The following is a 23,528-nucleotide window of genomic DNA, read 5'->3' on the forward strand; positions in this document are numbered from 1 at the left end:
CACACACACACATACACACACACACACACACACATATATATATATATATATATATATATATATATATATATATATATATATTTCACATAACAATCAAGTTGGTAAAGATTTAGTAATCCTTCATTTCATAATATTCATCATTTGTTATAATAGGGATATGTATTCACTAGTTAGTCACCTTGAAAATTTTGCATTTTAGAATGCTTTTAGAAGTAGAGATGAATCATATGAGAAATGAGATCTATGAAACATGATACCCTTAAGGTATTGATAGATCCAAATTACAATTGAATGCTACCATAATTTAGAGAAACCATAAGCTAACTAATTATATAAAGTGTGTATGTGTGTGTGTGTGTGTATATATATATATATATATATATATATATATATATATGTATCATGATACATAACTATGATATAAACTAACAAATCAACCTATTTTTTTGTAAGTAACATGATCACTATGAAGAGTACCACTCCTAATAACCAACTGAGTGTTTTTATCAAGATACATAGAGGCTACCTTGGCATCCGTAAGACCATACCGAGATAAAAGTTCCAAGATATATTTTGCTTGATATGTATATGTTGTAGAAGTGTTGCATATAACTTTAAGGCTAATAAAATTTTGTATATTCCCAAGTCAATTCATTTAAAAGTATATGTTGCATGAATGTTTAAGACATGTAATAATTACATTATAAGTTTTGCTAATGGTTATATCATCAACATACAATAAGAGAAAACGGTATCAATATTTGGTTTGAGTAATAAGTCTTGAATCATAGAGTATAAGTAAGATTATGACATTCTTGGGATCTTCCTTGCTCCTTGCATGACCTGATTTTTATGATGGTGTTCAATGTTTATAGGGCATTGACCATGTATGATTTGACCTACTTCATTCCTTTATAGTCAAGATCTTAATTCCTGCACAAGACAATACAAGAAAAATGATGAAAATCCAAGATATTGACTATATCTAAGATCTTAGGCTCGCCCAGGATGTTAGTACAGGTTTAAGATAAATTTAGTAAGTTAAAACTTCTACCAATAACAATTTCCCCCATAAATCTTCAATCCAATATCCATGGTGATTGGAGATTTCTAGTATTCATAGTCCAAATAATTTAGTCGTTATATGCTGAAGAGACGAGCTAACTATTTGATTTCCCATGAAATTTGAATTTTAGCCTGTTGATTAGATATCTTCTTCCTTATAAATTGATCATGCAATCTGTTATCTTCATGCAATAGTTTAATCTTTTGGGTAGGCTTTCTTCTTTTCTTTCTTTGTTCAAAGTTATGAATAAAGCCCTTGTTATCTTTAAAGCTGATAATAAGGGACTTGTCTATGAGGATTTTATTGCTTCATGTATTCTTTCCCAAATTCAGAGGGGGGTTTGTAAATTTTCAAATAGCAAAATCAATCTCTTTGTTTCGAAGTGAAATTTCATGCACAAATAATTTTCAAACCTTTTGATGTAAAGTTAAAAGTCGATTTTATATCACCAAATTGGATTTATTTTTATCATCTTCTTTTTAATATTGGACTTTCTTTCCCTTCCCAGCTTTGATTTCTGGATTGTTTTGAAGTAACCCGTTTTCCTTACGCCAAAATTATGCCAATGGTCTAGCGCATCTCGTTTTCGGTCAATCATCTCAATAAAACTGAGAATCTTGAACTTGGTTTACCTGATATTTCTAACATCTACGATCTCAGGAGTTTTGGTTCTTCACGCATCACCTTCAAAATAAAGTCCAGGAAGAATCATATGTTCTTCAACATATCTTGTCATAATTTTAGATGGAAAAGAAATATTTCTTTGTTAATAGGAGATATCTGTTTGATACATATACCTTGCCCATTGATTGGATTAGTTCGGGTCGGGCTCTTATTCTTTTAGGATTTTTAATTTGAAGAGAAGATACTAAATGGTGCTTTAAAACAGTTCAAATTTTTGAAGACTTGTTATTTCCAAGAGAAGATACATAAGAGAGGATTCAAAAGTTCTTGAGATTACCATCTAAGAAGAAATTTTTTAGGGTTGTCGAGGAAGATTCATCTCCAGATTTTCAGGATTTGAAGATTTCAAACAGTGAGACTCTTAACCTTGTTTTTGGATTATCTTTGTATCTGAGTAGTGATTTTATTCTTTCTTTGATAGGCTCAAGAGTTACTCGATCCGGTTCTCTGTTCTATTGCTTTAATGTTTATGAGTTCATTTCTGGTAATTCCCCTGTGAAGGCTGATAAGTTACCTCCTTCGGTTTTCAAGAAGTCGACAATGAATTCCATGAGTCCCTATTTAAAGAAAAGGAAATTTTTTTCAAGGTTCAAGCCAAGATATCTTTCTTGTATTATCTCCAATAGATGTTAAACATAAATTGATTATACTTACCCAAAAAGTATGTATAGTTTTAATTGATATATATATATATATATATATATATATATATATATATATATATATATATATATATATATATATATTCTTTTGCCTGACAATGAATTCTCTATTGTTTGTCTTAGGTAACCAGCCTCATCTTTAAGGGCATCGAGGATGTCACGAGGGATCTTGACGCTTCGAGGAGACAAATGGAACAGAGGGTGATGGTAAAGGAGCAATATCAGAATAAAAGGATGAGTAGTTATCGTCAAATAAGAAAGAGCTTTTGGTTAAAGATGAAAAATTGAAGAGGCTGACGGAGAAGAATGAGAAGCTCGACGGGAATATTGAAGAAATAAGGAGAGAAGCTAAAGTTTTTATGACTAGATATGTTATAGAAGAAAGACTGAAAATGTTGAAGGATGTTAACGATAACAATGTAGCATCTTGGTATCAGGAGGCTTGGGAGAAGTCTTTGAAGAAGTTTAATGGTGATGAGGAGGTGAATTCAAAGATTGAGAAGGTTGGTGAGAGTGAGGGTGTTTGAAAAGAGGACTTAGGTACTTTCTTAGTAAGATGTCGCCCTTGGGATTTTTAATAATTGTAACTTTTTTAAGAATGAATGTATTTTGTGTTGATTCTACTTGTTACATTTTGATAAAAATATCTAATCCATAACTTCAATAAATCACTGATGAGTAGTTAAAGTTTCTAGGCTTTCTTTGATAATAGAAAGTTTTTTTAATCCTAAGTTATTGACATAGTGAATTTACCAAAAGATAGGGACCTGAGTTTATATAATCGGAATAACTTTCAAGAAAGACAATTGTTAGGATAATTATGTTGCGTCATTAGGCCTTTAGTGTTGTTTATTTTGTAAACGGGTTGGGGCTGTCCTCCCATATTTATTTACTAGGGTTAGAGTATTTAAGATGCATGCATGCATCGTATTTCTAGAAACTCTGATTTTATCTTGTAACCCTAATCACGCCTCTAAAATAGCAATTCTTAATCGAGTTCTTCTGAGGCGTGACCTTTTAATCATTCAACATATTTTGGATCATCGTTCTGTTCTCGTTATTAATCTGTTTGAATCTAAACGATCTTTCAAGGATTTTCACCCCAACAATTGGTATCAGAGCAGGAGACTGTGTAATCTATACACATCTCTTCTGTTTATAGAGTCATTAGGGTTTCCGTTAATATTGGATCTAGTTTAATCGTCATCATCGTGTTCTTGACACTACTCTATGATCTTAATATTACCCTAAAACTTCTTTAGTTTACACTTCTGATTCTTAACAGGTTTCAAACGAAATATCATCATGTAACACGACGATTCTCACATCAAATCCATAAATCTCTCCAGTAGCATTAGATCGACAACAACGATCCCGATTCTCTTTCCCAATGAGTATGAGGTCTGGGTACTTCACTTTGAAGATTACGTTCTCGGCATAGAAGATAACAGTTATTTGATATGAGAAGCCATTACTCTAGGTGCATTTGTTCACATAGCAACCAAAAGAGTTATTAAGACTCAGAAGGACTACAACCAACTACTTCTTGATGAAAAAGATGTTCCTCAGGATGAGAAAGAAAAGCTAATCAGCAATGTTAAAGCAATGAGGATCATTCGATTCACTTTGCCTTCTGATACTTTTCGTCTGGTCAGCTCATGTGACACTACGAAAGTTATATGCGATAGGCTCAAGGAACTTTACTCTATTGATGCAGATCTTGAGCACTCTATTCAAACATTCTTGCTTTTAGAGTTCGGTGCCTTCGCACAAAAGCCAGAAGAAAATCTGAGTGAAGCATTCAATCGCTACAATCATCTTCTCAGCAAGATGATGAACATGACATTGGACGTGAAGTAATTAAACAGAAAGTCACGCTCATTAATGGGCTTAGATCCGAGTGGATGGCAGTGGTTTCAACCGTTAAGGCACATGAGCAGTTCAAAAACTATTCCTTAGCCAAGATTGTTGGAATCTTAAAAGCACATGAAAGTGAAATGACAAAAGAAGCGAAAGTTGTTTCTGGAATGGGATCTCTAGCTCTCGTTGCGAAGGGCAAGACTGTTGTAGAGGATGGGTCTGAGTCTGATCATTCTGAATGAGAGCTTACAAACGAGGAGTATGCTTTAATGGTTTCTAATCCCAATCGGTTCGCAAAGAAAAAGTTCCCCTTAAACAAGAACCAAAACTGGCAGGGCAGCTATAGCTCTGAAAAGGCGAAAGAGGAGAACAAAAATGGTTCTCGAAAGGAGAAAGAAAGGAATGAGAAGAAGCTCATGGGTGATTTTGACTATGACTGCAATTATTGTCATGACAAAAATCATTCGTCCAAGGAGTTCATGCTAAGAAGGTTAAATGAGAAGAAGGAAGGAGAAGATGATGAGGCCTACCACATGCGAAAACTAGAGAAGATCAAGAAGAAAAAGAATGCTGATAACTCTATGCTCGCTTTAATTGTGCTGGAAAATGTTGTTGAAAACGAGTTTGGAGGAGTTGAGGTCTGGTCAACAGATTCTAAAGATGATGAGCTTCGTAGGCCCACACATGGAAGGGCGTTCGTTGCGAATAAAGGAAGTTCACAGTTTGGAGGAAGATGCTTGATGGTGACAAACGAAATGTCACAGATGCAGGGGAACGCCATTGAAAGTGGAAGAAGAGATGATAGCTGTTTTGCAGCAAGACCAGCTCCTGAATAAATCAATGAGTGCGAACACCTGATCAACATGGTAAATCTAAGTCTTGAATCTCTTAATATACTCGTGTCTAGATACGAAACTGAATTAAGTGACCTAAAATTCACCTTTTCTAGCATTAGTGATAGTTTAAAAAGGACTCGTTCGACAAACTCTAACCTAACTGATCTAATTAGCAGGGCTTCGTCGTAAAGTGATGAGAGGCGCATATGGATAGAGAAGATCGAGTCGGATTTGTCTAAGTCTAGGATCAATTGATTTATTTGCGACGAGATGATTTAATGCTTTTGAAACAATGTAACATTTTATGTTTAAATATTAAAAGGCTCTATTTCAATATTACTCAGTTGCACTTTGATTGTGATATTGGTAAGAAAATTTAAAAGATGATCTTACCATTTCTTGAATTAAAGGAAAATGAAATTGATGCTGATTGTTATAAATGCAAATCCATATTTTTGTCTGACGAAACTTCTGATACTTACAGGGTTGGACTGGAAAGAATTGAATCATACATTAAGTCCAAAGACCATAAAAACATGTTAAAAAAACTTTTGGATGAAAATAACAAGAAGCAAATAAAATCTGATACTATACAAATGTTTAACTCATTGAATGCCAAATTGATTTCAGATAATAAAGTTAATGTTGAAAATACATCTGAATTCGATGAGGACAGTGATATAAGCGAAATTTTTGTAAAGGATGAGGTTGATCGCTCAAAATTTGTGAAAAATGAAAATGAACCTGCGAAAGCTTTAATTTCAGAAAACCCAGTTGAGTTCGCACGTAAATCTCAAAATAAACCTGAAATTTTAAAAGCTAAAGCAATGGTCTTTCCCAAAGTGCAAACTGTCCCTAATAAAGTATTTGCTACTAAAGGATTGGATAAAAACCAAAAAGTTGAACTAACATCCCTCGTTGATGACGACAATAAAGATGGATATGATGAGTATTTTTGGTCTGTTCCAATAGACAATGCAGAAGAAACAAAGGGTCTATCAGAAAAGACTTCGTGGAGAGTGAAAGGAAGATATGTGGCATAACCACTGAATAATTGCTCAAGATATGAGAAAGGAAGTCTCAGTGGAACTAAGGAAAGTCCAAGCAAACCTAAATCAGTGAAGGACGAATCTCATGTGAGAAAAACAAAACCAAGGGCAAACAGCCACAAGTCCTCGGAGCAACTTGTAGCGTAAAAACGGCAAAGAAATGTGAGATATCAGAGAAATCTCAATGAAAGGAATCAATTTTGGCAATCCCAAAACCCAACTATGTTCGCAATGAAAAACCTTTCAATCGAAATGCGAAATCACCTTCGCATGTGAACCCTAGACAATCCTCGCACTGTCACTTTCGCAGTTCACATGACTTTAGACAGAAAGTTGTTCAAAAACCTACCTTTTCAAAGAAGCCTATGGAGAAGCCAAAACCTCATCACTCTCAACCCTCAAAAATGTCATCCAAAGAAGTTCCATTCAAGAAATCAAATACTAACTCAACGAAAGTTGAAAAGGAGTTCACAAAAATTCAGATCAAACATAAGCAAAAACAATCTTTTCCAAAAGAAACAAACGAAAAAGATAAAAGGATAAAAGTTTTCACCATAACAAAGAAAGATGAGACCACATTAGTTAAACGTGCTTATATGGTTGATTTTGCAATCGTTTTTCCCCTTTCTGTAAAAGGCTCACAAGGACCCAAGCAACTTTGGGTTCCTAAATCTACTTAATTTTCCCAAGTAATAAGTGACGAGCAGTTCGACTCAAAATGGTATATCGACAGTGGCTGTTCGTGTCACATGACTGGGAGGAAAGAGGAGTTATGAGAGTTTAGGACTCTCAAAGATGGTGGACATGTAAAATATGGAAATAACTCTTTTGGAAAGATTACAGGCTATGGAGTGATATCGAATGGAGATTTTTCGATTCGTAAAGTGGCGTACGTAGAAGACCTACAACACAACCTCATCAGTGTTTCCCAGTTGGTTGTAGGAACGGGTTTAAAGGTATCCTTTCACGACGAAGGCTCTGAAATCATCGAAAAGAAAACCAAAGCAATCCTTCTTAAGTTGAAGCGTAAAGGAGAAATGTATCCATTAAGTTTGAATCCGATACGAGGGAAGCCTGTCATTTGCTTACTCACAAAAGCTGGCTATGGCATAGAAGACTTTCGCACCTCAACTTCAAAGACATTAACAAGCTTGTTCTTGGTGATCACGTGCAAGTACTTCCTTTCCTTAAATTTGGCAAGGATCATTTATGTGCAGCCTGTGAAATGGGGAAGCAAAGCAAGAAAAGTCATCCAACGATAGTAAACAGGAAATTCATTGAACCACTGCAAATTCTACATATCGACCTTTGTAGTCCTTCTGCAATCTAAAGTATTGGTGGTAGTAAGTATATTCTTGTCATAGTTGATGATTTTTCATGTTTCACTTGGGTGTATTTTCTTAATCAGAAATCTGAAGCTACACCAAAATTCAAGGATTTCATAAAGTAGACAGAGCTTCAACTGCGAAAGATGGTTCGCAATGTTCGCAGTGACAATGACTTGGAATTCAAAAACCACGCATTTAAAGAATTTCTTGCTAAGAAGGGAGTCTCACATAATTTGACAATGGCTTGGAATTCAAAAACCAAGCATCTGTAACGTCTTGATTTTTACTCTTTTTTTTCAACTTTAGCAATCTTGTTAATGGAAAATGCAACGAAAGACTTTATTTATTTATTCGTTTATTTTTTTTTTCAAACCATTATCAATAAACCACATGTTACCACTTTCAAAAACAAACGTTCAACTGTTTAATTATTGTAGAAAAAAAAAGGTTCTAAAAATAAAAACCAAATGTGCTCAAGTGGCATCTTCATTAAAACTAACTACCTAAAAGAAACCCAACCTCACCAAGCCATGCTCCTAAGCTACTTGTACCAATCAAAAGGCATTCAACAAAGAAACAAGTGTCAGCAACCGCCTTATAAGCCGACAAGTTGTACACAACCAAAACGAAAACACACAATTCCCGTATGGGTCATCCATGCAAATCATGATAATAACATAGTAAATAAAAACAAGCAACATTCTATTTCTGGGCGGATGCGATTGCAAGTGCCTGCTTCACCCAAAACCGATCTATCCTGAATAAGGGATTTTCAATCACTCCTTATGAAATAATAAATAATCGCAAACATAACATTAAGTTTTTTCATGTATTTGGTTCCAGGTGTTTCATCTTCAACTCCAAGGAACAACGAAACAAATTCGACACAAAAGCTGACAATGGTATATTTTTGGGATATTCTCTAACCTCTAAGGCATATAGGGTTCTCAACAAACGATCCAAAAAGATGGAAGAAACCTACTATGTCACGTTTTACGACAACTATTTAAAGAGGATTAATTCGAATGAGAGTCAATCGAAGGAGATCTTTCCTAAGCCAAGTCCAACCATGATTCCTATCTCCAATCTGTATGAGGAATTCGTGTTACTCTTTAATGTGCCAGAGAAGGCTATATCATAAGAATCCAAAGAAGAAGACGATAAAGAGGACGAATTGAAGAAAATAATCGATGATGCTGCGAAAGATCTAAAAAGCAAAGCTTAAAGTCCGAAAGATTCACAACCGGCTAGCACACCTCTCCAGGGGGAGAATCCTGATTCAACTACCGGTGCAAGCTTTCAGGGGGAGCAACCCATTCCACAAGATACGAACACTCCATTGCAGGGGGATGGTTCTACTTCATCCATCGACCCACCAACTGTGACTCAAGAACCTCCATTTGAAGAAGACAATTCCATTTCTGAAGAAGAGGATCTATCATCATTCGATGGGGAGAATAAAGATGCGAATGATGATTCATATGTACAACCAAAGTTTGAGGAGGTAAACACATAATTGGATCCCTATTATGATCCGAATTACCCTCCTCTAACCAAATGGACCAGAAATCATCCGCAATCTCAAATAATTGGTTAGTCTTCTGTTGGAGTGCTTACAAGATCCCAATAAAAAGCAAAATGATCTGCATTATTCTCTAAAGTGGAATTTTGTATGTTAATTCATTCGTTTCCAAGATTAAACCCAAAATCGTCAACGTTGCTCTTGATCATTCTGATTGGGTGCAAGCGATGCAAGATGAGCTCAATGAGTTCGAACAAAACAAAGTTTGGAGGTTAATTCCCACTCCACCTGAAGCATCAATTGTTTGTTTGAAATGGGTTTTTCGTAATAAGCTAGATAAAGAAGGGAATATGATAAGAAACAAGGCGAGACTCGTTGTTAAGGGATATTTCCAGGAAGAAGGTATTGACTGCGAAGAACCCTTCACACCAGTTGTAAGGTTGGAATCCGTTTGCATCTTCTTGGCATATGCAGCGCACAAGAACTTAGAAGTATTTCAGATGGATGTCAAATTTGCATTCTTGAATGGTGAACTTGAAGAGATAGTATATGTGGAACAACCACCTGGGTTTGTAAACAAGAAGTACCCCAACCACTGTTACATCCTAGACAAGGTCGTCTATGGTCTGAAGCAAGCTCCAAGAGCCTGGTACGAAACTCTTACTAGATTCTTAAAATTGTCTAAATTTAAACAAGGTTCGGTTGAACCTTATTTCGTAAGAAATAGGGTGAGCACTTGATGATTGTCCAAATTTATGTTAATGACATCATCTTCAGATCTACTAATCCCAACCTAACAACTGAATTCCGAAATGTGACATCCCCATTTTCACGGCCAGAAAAGACCGATTTTGTTTATGCTTTATAAAAGTCAGAGTACTTCTTTTCATAAAAATGTTGTGGAATTTGTTCCCAGAAAAACACGACAAATACGTTATTAAAACATTTTTGAAGAAACGTATTTTATTCATTTTAAAACATTTGGGATGTCATTGTCAATACAGAAACATAAGCATAAACAGAACTTACATTTATTTACACTAGTGATCTACATCTCTTTAATCTCTCAGTGTAATGTGACTTCATATCAACACCTGTAATATAAATAAACTGAGTGGGTCAGGTTGGGAAACCTGGTGAGTACATAGGGTTTTCAACCCACAATAATATAATTATTATGTTTAAACAATCAAACAATTAAACCCAATTACCCATCTCCATTATCTTCTTTACTCTTAAGGATCTACCCTAAGAATCAACTATTTCTTGTTTATTCATTCCTAAGGATTATCCTAAGGAATCGGCACGAAGTCCATCGTTACCAAAGCTTATAGATTACAACTGGTGAACACGTAGTCTAAACATCTGGTAAAAACTTAGTTCAAAAGTAACTAGTGAACACACTTAGTTCAAAATACCTAGTGAACACACTCAGTTCAAAGATACGTAGTGAACACACTCAGTTCAAAATACCTAATGAGCACCTAGTTCAAAAACACCTACAGGTTACGAGCTTACTAGCGTTCCACCGGATCATCTAGTATCGCCCATGGTCATCATCTATACTCCACTAGATGACTGGATCACTGACAACATTGATGTCTCCCATCGTGTTATCACAAAACAACTATTTCATCTACCCATGTTTTACCCAACACATTTTGTAGATATAAAATACATATACAGTTTAAATCATTTAAAACATGTATAAAAATCTTTCACCCAGCATAGACAACAAGTATTCAGACAATATGCACACACAGCATGTGATTTATATTAAAATACTTCATATCTATGTGTAAGATGAGAGGGACTATGCACTCACCTGAGAAGGTGGTGACTCGGTACTCAGACAGTGCTTCGTTTACTTTAAAATAATTTCTTTCGACGAAACCTAGTATTATTACCACTAGATTTTAGTCTAATATTTACCGTGACTAATTATTAGTCTTATTATTATTATTATATAAGCGTTTAAACAATACTTTCCAACCACTATGTACAGACAGGGGCCAAACATAAAACACTGGAGGGAAAGACCATTTTGACATATAGCACTTCTGAAATCCAAGAACCCTATGCGGCCCTTTAAACTAGATTCCCCGTACCGCGAGTAGTTAAAAAGATATTATAACGACACTTATATAAGTCATAATAATAGCTCAAATATTTATTATAAATTTATAATAACAATACTAATTTTAAATATAAACTATATTTAAAATAGGGTAAGCATAACTTACTTACAAGGGGATTTTAGCTAGGAGTCGGGCTCTGTAGGGGCAGAACTTCGTCGCTGAATCTTTCTAAGAAAGATTCGTGCAGCGCTTCAGCACTCACCTTACTATACTAAAACTACAGAAAGAGAAGTCGAATCACGAGGGACCGAAATGCTCGGGGGATAAGGAGAGAAAGACTCTTGAATCAAGAGAATGGTGCAAGAAATATGAGAGCCCAAGCCTCTTATTTATAGTAATTGAATTTACAAAAACTACCCTCCATAATTACTTAATGACCTTATAGTTATATAAACAACTAAACACCCTTTTATAATACTATTTTAAATAGATTTAAAGATATTTGCACTAAACTAATGTCGAAAGAACTCAACATTAGTCTTATAATGACCGCATCGTCGATACCTTTCTAATGATATATACATATGTATATATATGTGTACGTATATATGATTTATACTTTATTTTAATACGTAAATATGCTATTATAATTTGTAACTCGTTCATACGAACTCCGTTTTTGACGTTCTTTATATCAATGCGTAGGTGGAGACGTACTCTACAACTTTCGTTTAGACTCTGTCGGCTAATTTAGACTTTATTTTTAAAGTTATATTTTTAACAGGCCGGGACAGGATTGGTCCGTTAAATCCTCATAACTTCTTCATCTGACGTCCGTTTTCGCTCATCTTATTCTTGTTATGCTACTCTTAACGAGATCTTTGATTCTTGTTCAGGCCGTGTCGGCTAAAAATCGCTCGATCTAATATTTGAATTTCGGGTTGTGCACTGCTAATCCGAAACTTCGAAAAATCATAACTTCTTCATACGAAGTCAGATTTGGGCGTTCTTTTTATCGAAGTTCTTAGGTTAACATATTCTACGACTTTCGTTTAGAGCGCCAAGGCTAAATCTCGCTCTATTGTAAATTCACTATTTACGCCTCCCGGTATCGAGCCGGTTCCGTCGCCAAACTTCGACGGGTCATAACTTCTTCGTTATAACTCGGATTTCGGTGTTCTTTATATGTACGGAAACCTAGTGGCATATACTACAACTTGATTCAAATTATTTATAAGCTTCTGTCGAAAATTCGTTTTCGACACTTATTGTCTCTAATTTGACTAGCCCGGATCTGCGGGCGTTACACGAAAGTTGATGGAAACTAAATTTGAAATGAGCTTCATGGGTCCAATTAACTTTTTCCTTGGACTAGACATTAGACAGAGTCAGGAAGATATCTTTATTAACCAGGAGGCTTACACGAAGAATCTATTTGCCAAGTTTGGGATGGTGGGAGTGATGTGTGTTAAAACAAACTAGTTTTAATCCTACTAACTTAGACACAAAATAAACACACGAAAGCCAGTGTACCTATCGATTAGTAATATAGTTCAAGCAAGTAGGGTATCGAACACAGGGAACGGTAAACAATTAAAATAAATGCTAATATTATCTAAACAAAACAAATAAAAAAAGGGGGTTTTCTCTAGTTTTACAAGACTAGAAACTTAATTAGAATAACCAACACACAAATTAACTAACTAGCAACTAAAACAATTAATTACCAACTAAATTCAATAGTAAAGAGGACTTTTGTTTAGGTACGACTTATTTGTTCCCATGGATGATTTTAATGTATCAGATTAATTCTTCATTGGCTACCGATTAAGATAATTAGGTTCATGTTCGCTATTCCTAATTCTTAGAAAACAAATTAACTCAAGCAATGGCCAGTTGTCTAAATTAACGGGTTTCCTAGATTATTGATTCGGGTTAAGTAAGACTTGTAGTGGTTAACTAAATTGGCCCTTCAATTAACCTCTTGTCGATGTTCATCCAACAAGCTTACACATTAACTTACTTATCTTCTAGTTAATTCTAGTTTCACGTTCGTTATTCCTAGACATACAACTATGTGGTCACAATAAATCATATGAAATTAATAACTAAGAGATGTTCATACAACTTAATTACTGATTTATTAACAGAAGCATAGTTATTGTCAACACATAAGGTTCTTTAACAAGCTTAACTAAACATAATTACCAATTAAAATTAATCCTACTCAAATAATCAATCCATGTTCACAAAATTGTCTACCCTAACAGAAGAATAAGTTTTTAGCTCATGATTGCAGTAAACATAAACTCAAAAACGAAATCAAAGTATGTAAACATGATTCAAATCAAAAAGTTACTAAGAATAAACCAAAATTATCTTGATTCTCTTCACAATTGAATGTAGGGTTGATTCTTCAGTTCCTCACGACCTAGCAGCACTTCCAATCGTTTCTTAGCCTCCTAGGGTTTCTCTCCATGCTAGGGTATCGATCTGAAAGTCCCTTTATATAGATTTTCACAAAACAGAGGCTACTCGGCGAGTCCAGTAACCTACTCGACGAGTTCGTCACTTAAACCCCGTGTTCGGCAAGTCAGCACGTCCAGAATCGCGAAACTTCTGACTAACTCGGCGAGTGGATGGCCTACTCGCCGAGTACGTTTCGAATCAGCATTTTCTCAAAACACGAAAGTCGTCCGAAATTGTGTCTACTTTTCAAAACATTTTGAATCTTGTCAATCGGAGTTACGGTTCATGAGATATGGCCAAAACACTGACGAGGGGTCAAGCTGTCCAACAACATCCTTCTTTCTTCAAAATCCAAGATCCAAGCTTCCAATCGCTAGTTCCGCTTCCTTTTCCATCCGAGCATGTAATTGTTGCTGAAAAATGAAATTATAAACTAATTAAGCACCTTTTGTTCATTAAATGAGATAAAATCAACATAAAGTATTAAGAATAAACCAAAATTATCTTGATTCTCTTCACAATTGAATGTAGGGTTGATTCTTCAGTTCCTCACGACCTAGCAGCACTTCCAATCGTTTCTTAGCCTCCTAGGGTTTCTCTCCATGCTAGGGTATCGATCTGAAAGTCCCTTTATATAGATTTTCACAAAACAGAGGCTACTCGGCGAGTCCAGTAACCTACTCGACGAGTTCGTCACTTAAACCCCGTGTTCGGCAAGTCAGCGCGTCCAGAATCGCGAAACTTCTGACTAACTCGGCGAGTGGATGGCCTACTCGCCGAGTACGTTTCGAATCAGCATTTTCTCAAAACACGAAAGTCGTCCGAAATTGTGTCTACTTTTCAAAACATTTTGAATCTTGTCAATCGGAGTTACGGTTCATGAGATATGGCCAAAACACTGACGAGGGGTCAAGCTGTCCAACAACATCCTTCTTTCTTCAAAATCCAAGATCCAAGCTTCCAATCGCTAGTTCCGCTTCCTTTTCCATCCGAGCATGTAATTGTTGCTGAAAAATGAAATTATAAACTAATTAAGCACCTTTTGTTCATTAAATGAGATAAAATCAACATAAAGTATTAAGATAATGCATGAATTTTATAACTAGATATGCTCATATCAAGGAGACTCAAAAGCGAAGGTTCCAATGGCATTCGGAACGAAACTTACCCCTTATTTGGATAAACTAGCTAGAGACCTGACACTCTATCGCCAAATGATAGGTTCCTTAATGTATCTAACTGTGAGTGGTCCAGATATTATGTTTTCTGTTTACTATTGTGCTAGGTTCCACGCTAATCCTCGAGAACCTCACATGACGGCAGTAGAGCTAAACCTAACCTTCTGAAATTATTTAGTTTTCATAATATGTAACTTAGCATATTCTCTTACTAGCTAGCTGAAATTAGCAAGAACTCCTAAAAGCACAAAGCAAGTAGCATTCGAGCATCAAGTAATCGGAATCGAGTATAACCTAATAAGGCCATCCTGTTACTTACAGATCAACACTAGCATTTGAAGAAGACAATTCCATTTATGAAGAAGAGGATCTATCATCATTCTAGGGGGAGAATAAAGATGTGAATGATGATTCATATGTAAAACCAAAGTTTGAGGAGGTAAACACATAATTGGATCCCTATTATGATCCGAATTACCCTCCTCTAACCAAATGGACCAGAAATCATCCGCAATCTCAAATAATTGGCTCTAAAGTGGAATTTTGTATGTTAATTATCAATGAATAAAATTAGCCATCGTTTTTGGTCTCTTTGACTTTATGGCATGAAGAATGGTGCTAGATTTCTTTTTCATTGTTTAATTTATGTTCAATAACCTTGCACCTTTTATATATATTGGATGGAGCATAAAAGATGAATTTGTAAGAATTTTAGGATAAATGTTAGTCTTGCACTTTTGTCCTTCTTTAGAGCATGAAAACCAAGAATAAGAAGGTGATATGGGCTGCCATATTTTTGAAATTATAAGCATCCTTTTCCTTTGTTCTTTCTTGCATTTGGTGCTAAAGAAATGTCCCTTTGTTGGTTCATCTTTGAACAGATATTTGGTATATATTTAAAAGGTTTATGAACAACACATTACAAGTGTATACTAGCATGTTTTGATGGTTCTAATCTTGATTGGTAGATACTTCTAGAGAGCTCTTGTTTTAGAGTTTCATGTCAACTTCATTAACTTCCAACCTCCCATGAGGATCAACGTCTTCAAAGGTTGTAACACTTTCTGTAACATCGTGATTTTTACTCTTTTTTTTTCAACTTTAGCAACCTTGTTAATGGAAAATGCAACGGAAGACTTTATTTATTTATTCGTTTATTTTTTTCAAACCATTATCAATAAACCACATGTTACCACTTTCAAAAACAAACATTCAACCGTTTAATTATTGTAGAAAAAAAAAAGGTTCTAAAAATAAAAACCAAATGTGCTCAAGTGGCATCTTCATTAAAACTAACTACCTAAAAGAAACCCGACCTCACCAAGCCATGCTCCTAAGCTACTTGTACCAATCAAAAGGTATTCAACAAAGAAACAAGTGTCAGCAACCGCCTCGTGAGCCGACAGGTTGTACACAACCAAAAAGAAAACACACAATTCTCGTATGGGTCATCCATGCAAATCATGATAATAACATAGTAAAAAAAACAAGCAACATTATATCATAATTTATTCAATCATATGGTTTCCAACTTAACTCAACCGATTATTGCATATGATTCAATTCACCGTTTATTATATGTAATTTTTAATTCAAATGATTAACTACTTTGGGGTTCCTTAGTGACAGCCTACCCAACAACTTAACCCCATTCACTACTCGTGTGCTCACCCAATTTAGTGCTCTAAGTGGCTCATGACTTCCACCCGAATTCACCAACCCCAAGACTTCCAGTTTCACTACTCAGACTTGCAAAGTACAAGTACTTCACGGCGTCGTTCAGGATTGGTACAAATATGTCAATTCTACCAATACACATCTCGATTCCCACGTGATGCTTGATTCGGCCACACCATAAAGCCAACACCAATCCAGTTCTCGTACACCGAGGTGCATACGAACCACGTGTCACACGACCATCTAGAAAGTTCATGCAACTAACAACCAATAAGGCTTAAGCTTTTTCAACCCATTAGTCTTGCAAGGTTCTACCCATATCACCATTATACCCCGCAAAACATGCATGCACAAAAATAATCATGTTACTCATAAAACTTAAACGAGCAATTAACATGTAATAGAGTTCATCAAGATGACACCATACTTTAGCATATAACTACCAATTCATGAAACATCATATCCGCATGCAACTTACAACTATTACATAACATGAATATCACCTTACCAACTGATACTAAGGCACAACAACCATACATAAGATGCAAACAACATATTTTCAATGATTATCACAAAACATTAATAAATCTAGCATGATTCCTAATTTGCATCAACAATCCACCTATGAGATGTGGTTTTCGGTTATGCACTAAAGTCAAGAAAAATTGTCGACTCACCTTTTGTTTTGAAGTGAGTTTTCCTTTTTTACTTCAAGTCTTAGCCCTTATTGAAGTTGTCAAGGTTTCACCTAATAATCACACATACCAAACAATCATCAAAATGGGGTCCAAGTTTTATTAACACCCTTAAATTCTTAATGGGTTACATATATTCTTTTTAAGTTTCACAGCCTGACCACTGTTCAGTGTTTTGGGGATACAATAGAATCCGTAACTCTGATTGAGCTGAATCCGGACTTTATGAAACTAGACTCGATTGCCTACATTTTATCCAGAGAGGGGCATCGGCCAATTCTGCTCCTATTAGCAACTACAACCCTTGCAAGATGGGGACAAGTTGTTGTGCAGATTTTCAATAATTGCCAAAAAACACCATATAGTTTATGACCTTGGACAAAGGATTAAAGCCACACGATTTAACACACCAAAAGCTTGAATGAAGATATTAAGACATCAATTAATTGGTTTATGAAAAGACCAAAGAATTTACTAAAAGATGATTGAAAGTAGGATGCCCTTATACACCAAACACCAAAAAATCTACATACACCAATAAAGACTTAGTTCAAATTCAAGATACTTGTAGGGATGAACTTTGAGTGAACTTTAGACACATTATATGGTTTTCAAGTTTGTTGTTTCAGCCTACAAGTCATGGTTATGGAGACTAAAAATACAAGCAATACTACCGAGAGTTGTGAGAACTTTCAAGCTAGACTTTTGATACAATCTTTGCTAGTCCAAACAACAACATAATTACCTACATATCAAAGCTTCTAGGGGTTGTTTTGAGGCTCTTATGGAGAGTTCAAAACATGATTTTTATGAAGAAAATTCTTACATAGGAACGTACACATTTTGGTGATTCAAGAATCCATAGGCAATTCACCAAAAGAAAAGAATTCAATCCATGATTTCAGTCAATCCATCAAGCATGAATTCAATCAATTCATCAAATAGTAGGAACAAACAAACATGGATTGAAGTGAAAGAGTGCATGATCAAAAATAAAAGTGGAAGGTGATTACACTCTAACATAGCAAGCAATTTGAATCTAATTGAGGTATGAGCATTATAGAAAGAAAAATCAAGGGACTACCAAGGAGTATGTTTGATTCATAGCCTCAATTGGAGTCACAACCACCGATTTCTTCCTCCTGTTTGATCGACCACCACCAAGAATCACAGGTCACTTCTCTTTTTTTTTCTCCACGCCGATGCTCGCACCCCCAAAGTACCGTCGATCTCCTGCCTTGCTCGATCCTACAACACTGACCCATGATATTTTTTTTCTTTCGTTCCTTCTCTGTCGACGTCAAGCAGGTAACGAAGGCAGGAAGTGGATTTGGAATTGCTTCTTAATTCGCACGAGGGGGACAGATCTTAATTCGCACGAGGGGAACAGATACGGGAACATAATCGGTTCAATCCCCTTGGTGGTTATATCTGAATTTCACCTCCCAACTCCCAACCCTTAGGATTTCGATTTTTAGACCCTTTCAACCCTAAACCTAGGCAAGTTGACAATATAAGTTTATTTTTGGGAGCTGTTATTAATACCTTGATTATATCTTCATACCCCGGTAATCATAACTTTTTAGGTAGTTGAATTTTTCAATTGCAGATTTTTTTGAATTTCAGAGTCATTAACCAATCCATATACATTCTTCATACAAGACAACCCACTGTGTAATTTAAGCTTTTTTTTTATGGAAGACTGCAACTTCATCTTTGAAAAAAGCGTCTTCAATATTTCGTACATTAAAACATTTTATATACTGCAACCAACAACAACCAACATTTACATAGTAAATTGAAGATCATTTTTCCTCTTAATCAAACAATAATACACGATACATGTATATAAACAAGTGCAATAAAAATGATTAAGTAATAATCCTAACTAATAAACAAATCTGTTAAAATCTAATAGCTTCCCGGAACCATTATCTTCAACCACCGCCACCGCCGGCTATATACCACCATTAACCGTGTTGGCGTCGCCGGAAAAGAGGGGAGGAACGTGAAAAAGAAAATAGCGACCGAAAAGAACGAGAAATCTAAAACGTCACCGGAAATCGTCGCCTAAAGCGTGATAAATCGCCGGAAATAGTATGAAACGTCACCAGGACCACCTGAAGTCGACGGAATCGCTGCCTCCCTCTCACCTGGCGGATGAATCATCACCTGAACGACCGCCATCACCGTGGGACAAAGAACGAGAAGAAGAGAAATTAAAGGAAACTCGACGGAAATCACCTGAAGTCACCGGATATCGCTGTAGTCGACGGAATCGTCACGTATCTCTCATCTAGAGGCTGAATTGTCACCTGAAACCTTGCCATCATCGTCGGAAAAAGAACAAAAGAAGGAGATGCTAAAAAAAACTCGCCGGACATTGTATGATATCACTGGAAATCGCCAAAAGTCACTTATTGGTTGCTTCTCCCAATTTGCGGCCGATGTATTGCTAGGGTTAAAAGACAAAGTAAGCAATTTATATCCTATAACTTTACGTTTACAACCTATCTTTTTAGAAGTATTTCAATTTCTATCCTTTAAATATATACCTTTAATAATTGTTGTCTATATTTATTTATGCAACTTAAAACTTAATATATAAAACATGCAAATCAAAATAAACATATCGATTTGACGTAAACATATCAAAATAAACAACCTATTTTGAAGAGCTTTATACCTTTTATAATTTATCGTAACACCAAATTTTATAATAGTGTTTTTTTTTTCATCAAATTTTATAATATTTTTTATAGGTGTTACATATATTTATTTATTGTAACAAAATACTATCTATTTTTTTTTTATCAAAAAATTGTTTAATATAGTTTATGTAAATTTTCTAAATTGTACATATTTAATTTTCGTTAATACATCTTTTTTTAATTTTAAAAATATTATATTGTTTGATGCTTTTTTTTAGTATATAGTGATGTTTAAGTTATTTGGAATCAACATATTTGCTCGAGATGAAGATACTTCTATCAAAAATTCGGTATTTTCCACGTAGATGCAGCTTCTCAACCACATCAGAGTTTAATGGGGTGAATTTAAATAAAAAACCTGAAAGACATGCTTTTCGTGTGGGACTAACTTAAATGATGAACCCCAAATGCATAGCTTTTCGTGTGGGATTAACTTAAATGATGAACCCCAAAGGCATTATCCATTCCAAATGAATGCTATTCCAGATATATTTCATGATTACATCGACGATATACATGATGTAGAAGGTGATGAAAATTATGGGTTTCGAGCAATAGCTGTTTGTTTGGGGTATAATGAAGATCAGTGGCTTTATATTCGAAAACAATTGCTTGAAGAGTTAGAGAGTCAATATTACGCATACCAAAGAGTTTTTACTGACGGGTTCAATTAGGTATACCAGTCATTGCGTTGGTTTCAGTCACCGACACCTTTCCAGGAACATTGGTTGCATATGCCTTTGAGTGGTTACTTGATTGCCAACAAGTTTGGCGTGATCGTTCATTGTTTAAGCCACGAACAAAATACGACATGCTTCCCTCTTTGGAGAGGTCCTGAAGAGTTCCAACCCCACCGAGCCATTACGTTGGCACTTGTAAACGGTATTCATTATATGTCGGTGTTTTTGAAAGGAAATTACACAATGTCTCCTACCACAGGGTATTGGAACGCCCATAAAAGTGCGTCTGCATCTGCATGACAAACTATATATTGGCCGTGTTTTGATTTATTCAATCAACTTAGGTCTCGTACTTCTGAAATACCTTGGATACATATTGAAGATTAAGTGCGAATGTATTTGATTTTTTTATTATTTGTTGCGTCAAAATATTATTTTATTATTCATTCTTAAATTTTATGAAGACATCGAACAATTTAATGCATTAAATTAGACTGTTGAAAATATAAAACAAAAAATATATGTTGGTTTAAACAAAAAATATATGTTGGTTTTTAACATAATAAATTAATTAAAATTTGTTCAAATACTATTAAAAATGGATCGTTAACAATTCACAATAATTACATTTTACTTTCTCATTATAAAACAAGAAATATATGTACGTTTTTATGTTATTAATATTTATATTATTTTCTAAGCTAACTATTATTTTGGGTGACAGATTGCAATGAGTTTATATGTTAAAAATTTACAAAATTTATTTACAAAATGATTTTAATATATGAAAACCGTTAATAGTTATCAATCCAATTAGTTTTCGATAACTACCTATTATAACTTTGTAACTACATTTAATTCATCTTTTAATAACATAAAAAAAATGTAAATAACAATTAATATTAGATTTTAAAAAACATTAATCATTACATACTTACAATTATAAGTGCAATCATAAGCTAATTATTAAAGCAGTGATTAAAGGGTATGGTTAAGTAAGAAAAGGATATGGATAAATGAAGCCTTATTTTTAGGACAACACAATCCCTTAACTTGATTTACACCATGTAAAGTATTATAATCACATAATTAAATTATTTCACCCTTAATTATTATTTACTAGGTGTGAGACCTATGTATTACATAGATTTAATTAAAAAAATTAAATATGAAATTTTACAATTTGAAAAAAGTTTGAATTTATAAGAAAAATGAGAAAAATTTTAAATTATTAAAATTAGTAAGACTTTAATGTATTTAATACATTACATATATAAACCATTTCTAATAAATATTTTACATATATATTACCTTATATATTAAATATGAAATTTTAATTTAATAAAATGAAAAATACAATAAAATGATGAGTGGAAAATAGAAAATGTCATGTGTCCAAATGAAGGAGAAGATGACATGTGACAAAAAAACTTTTATTTATTAGAGTAGATTTATTTTTCTCTACTAAATATTACTTAATTTATTTTCCTTTTAAAATAAAAGAATAAATCGAGTAATGGAACTAACCTCATCGACGGAAGAAAATTTGGGTCATTACACTTTCCTTCTATGATCGTTTTAATCTTTCTAAGTCTTGCAAAATGTTCTTTTGGTGGGAATAACATTAATTTTATTTTGTTTAAATCTTAAGTCTTCTGTTGCATTGTTTATGTTTCTGAAACAATTTTTGAAAAAAAAACAATAATTACATCTATGGATATACTTGTCGTTCTTCATGTTTCCAAGACAATGTCGATTTCCTGACCTTCATGAACCTGGTAAGATCTTGCTCAAGATCCATGCTCAATAACACTTTGATGTTAGGATCCTCGTGGTTTAGCAAGACTTCTTTGACTTCACTTTCCCTATCTTCTAGAACATCTTGTGCCTTTTTCTTTAATTGCTATGCTTTCCTGGGAGTAGTCAAGTTTTTCATTGAAGTGGTATAGCAATCTTTAGCTTCTTGTTGGTCGTTATTGATCTTGACTATTCCCTATGGTGTTGGCATCTTCACGCATTGATGGTAAGTTAGGGGGACAACTTTCATGTCATGGATCCAGGGTATTCCTAAGATGATGTTATAGCAAGACAAAGAATAAACAACATAAAAGTGTTGGATAGAGTTAACTCCCTTTGTGTGTATTGACAATTTGATTTCTCCAATGGTATTCTTCAGTTCGCTACTGAATCTTACTAGGACTGGGATCTTCGGACTATTTCAGAATCCGGGATATTCATCTTGTTGAGTGTTTCTAGGAGAATGATGTTGACTGAACTACCACTCTATACCAAGATTCTTCGGATGATATGGTTGGACGTGTACAATATTATAACTAGGCCATAATGGTGTGGGTATTGTACATTTTCACTATCATCTTTGTCGAAAAGAGATCTCATTTCTATCGTTCCAGAGTTCATTCTTTCTTAATTGGCCAATCTTCCTTTCCCATTTTGGAAAGAAGTTCCACAGATGTCATATCCACCATAAATAAAATTGGTTACCTTGGCATCAGAGGGTGGAGATGTTATTCTTTACGGAAGGATTTCATGATCTTGGGATGTTTCGCTATTATTGTCTTTTCATATTCCTAAAATTTATTTCAAATATCCTTTTCTCAACAAGTAACTAATCTCCTTCCCGAGGGTGAAGCAGTCTTCGGTAAAATGTCTAAAATCTTCGTGTTAAGCACACCACATGGACCTGTCTTTCCATCCTGGTGTTTTATCAGATTTATTGGGCCATCTTTCTTTGTCCCCAAGATCCTACATTGAACAGATCTGACCTGAAACATTAAAATAAAAAATGACAGTTAGAGATATTAGTTTAACATTCATGTTCATCTTCATTTTCCATAGCATTAACCTTATGATTCTTAGGTCTTGATTAGGGTTTAGCAATGTAAGATTTTTGGGAGGAAGACTCATTCTTCCTGTTAGGATGATCATAGGACTTGTTTTTCTTTTTCTGGATCTTCTTGTTCTCTTCTAGCCAATGTTTTAAAACCTGTGTTTTTAGTTGACCTGGTGTGATGA

Source organism: Lactuca sativa, chromosome 3 (assembly GCF_002870075.4).
Source record: "Lactuca sativa cultivar Salinas chromosome 3, Lsat_Salinas_v11, whole genome shotgun sequence".
Taxonomy (NCBI): domain Eukaryota; kingdom Viridiplantae; phylum Streptophyta; class Magnoliopsida; order Asterales; family Asteraceae; genus Lactuca; species Lactuca sativa.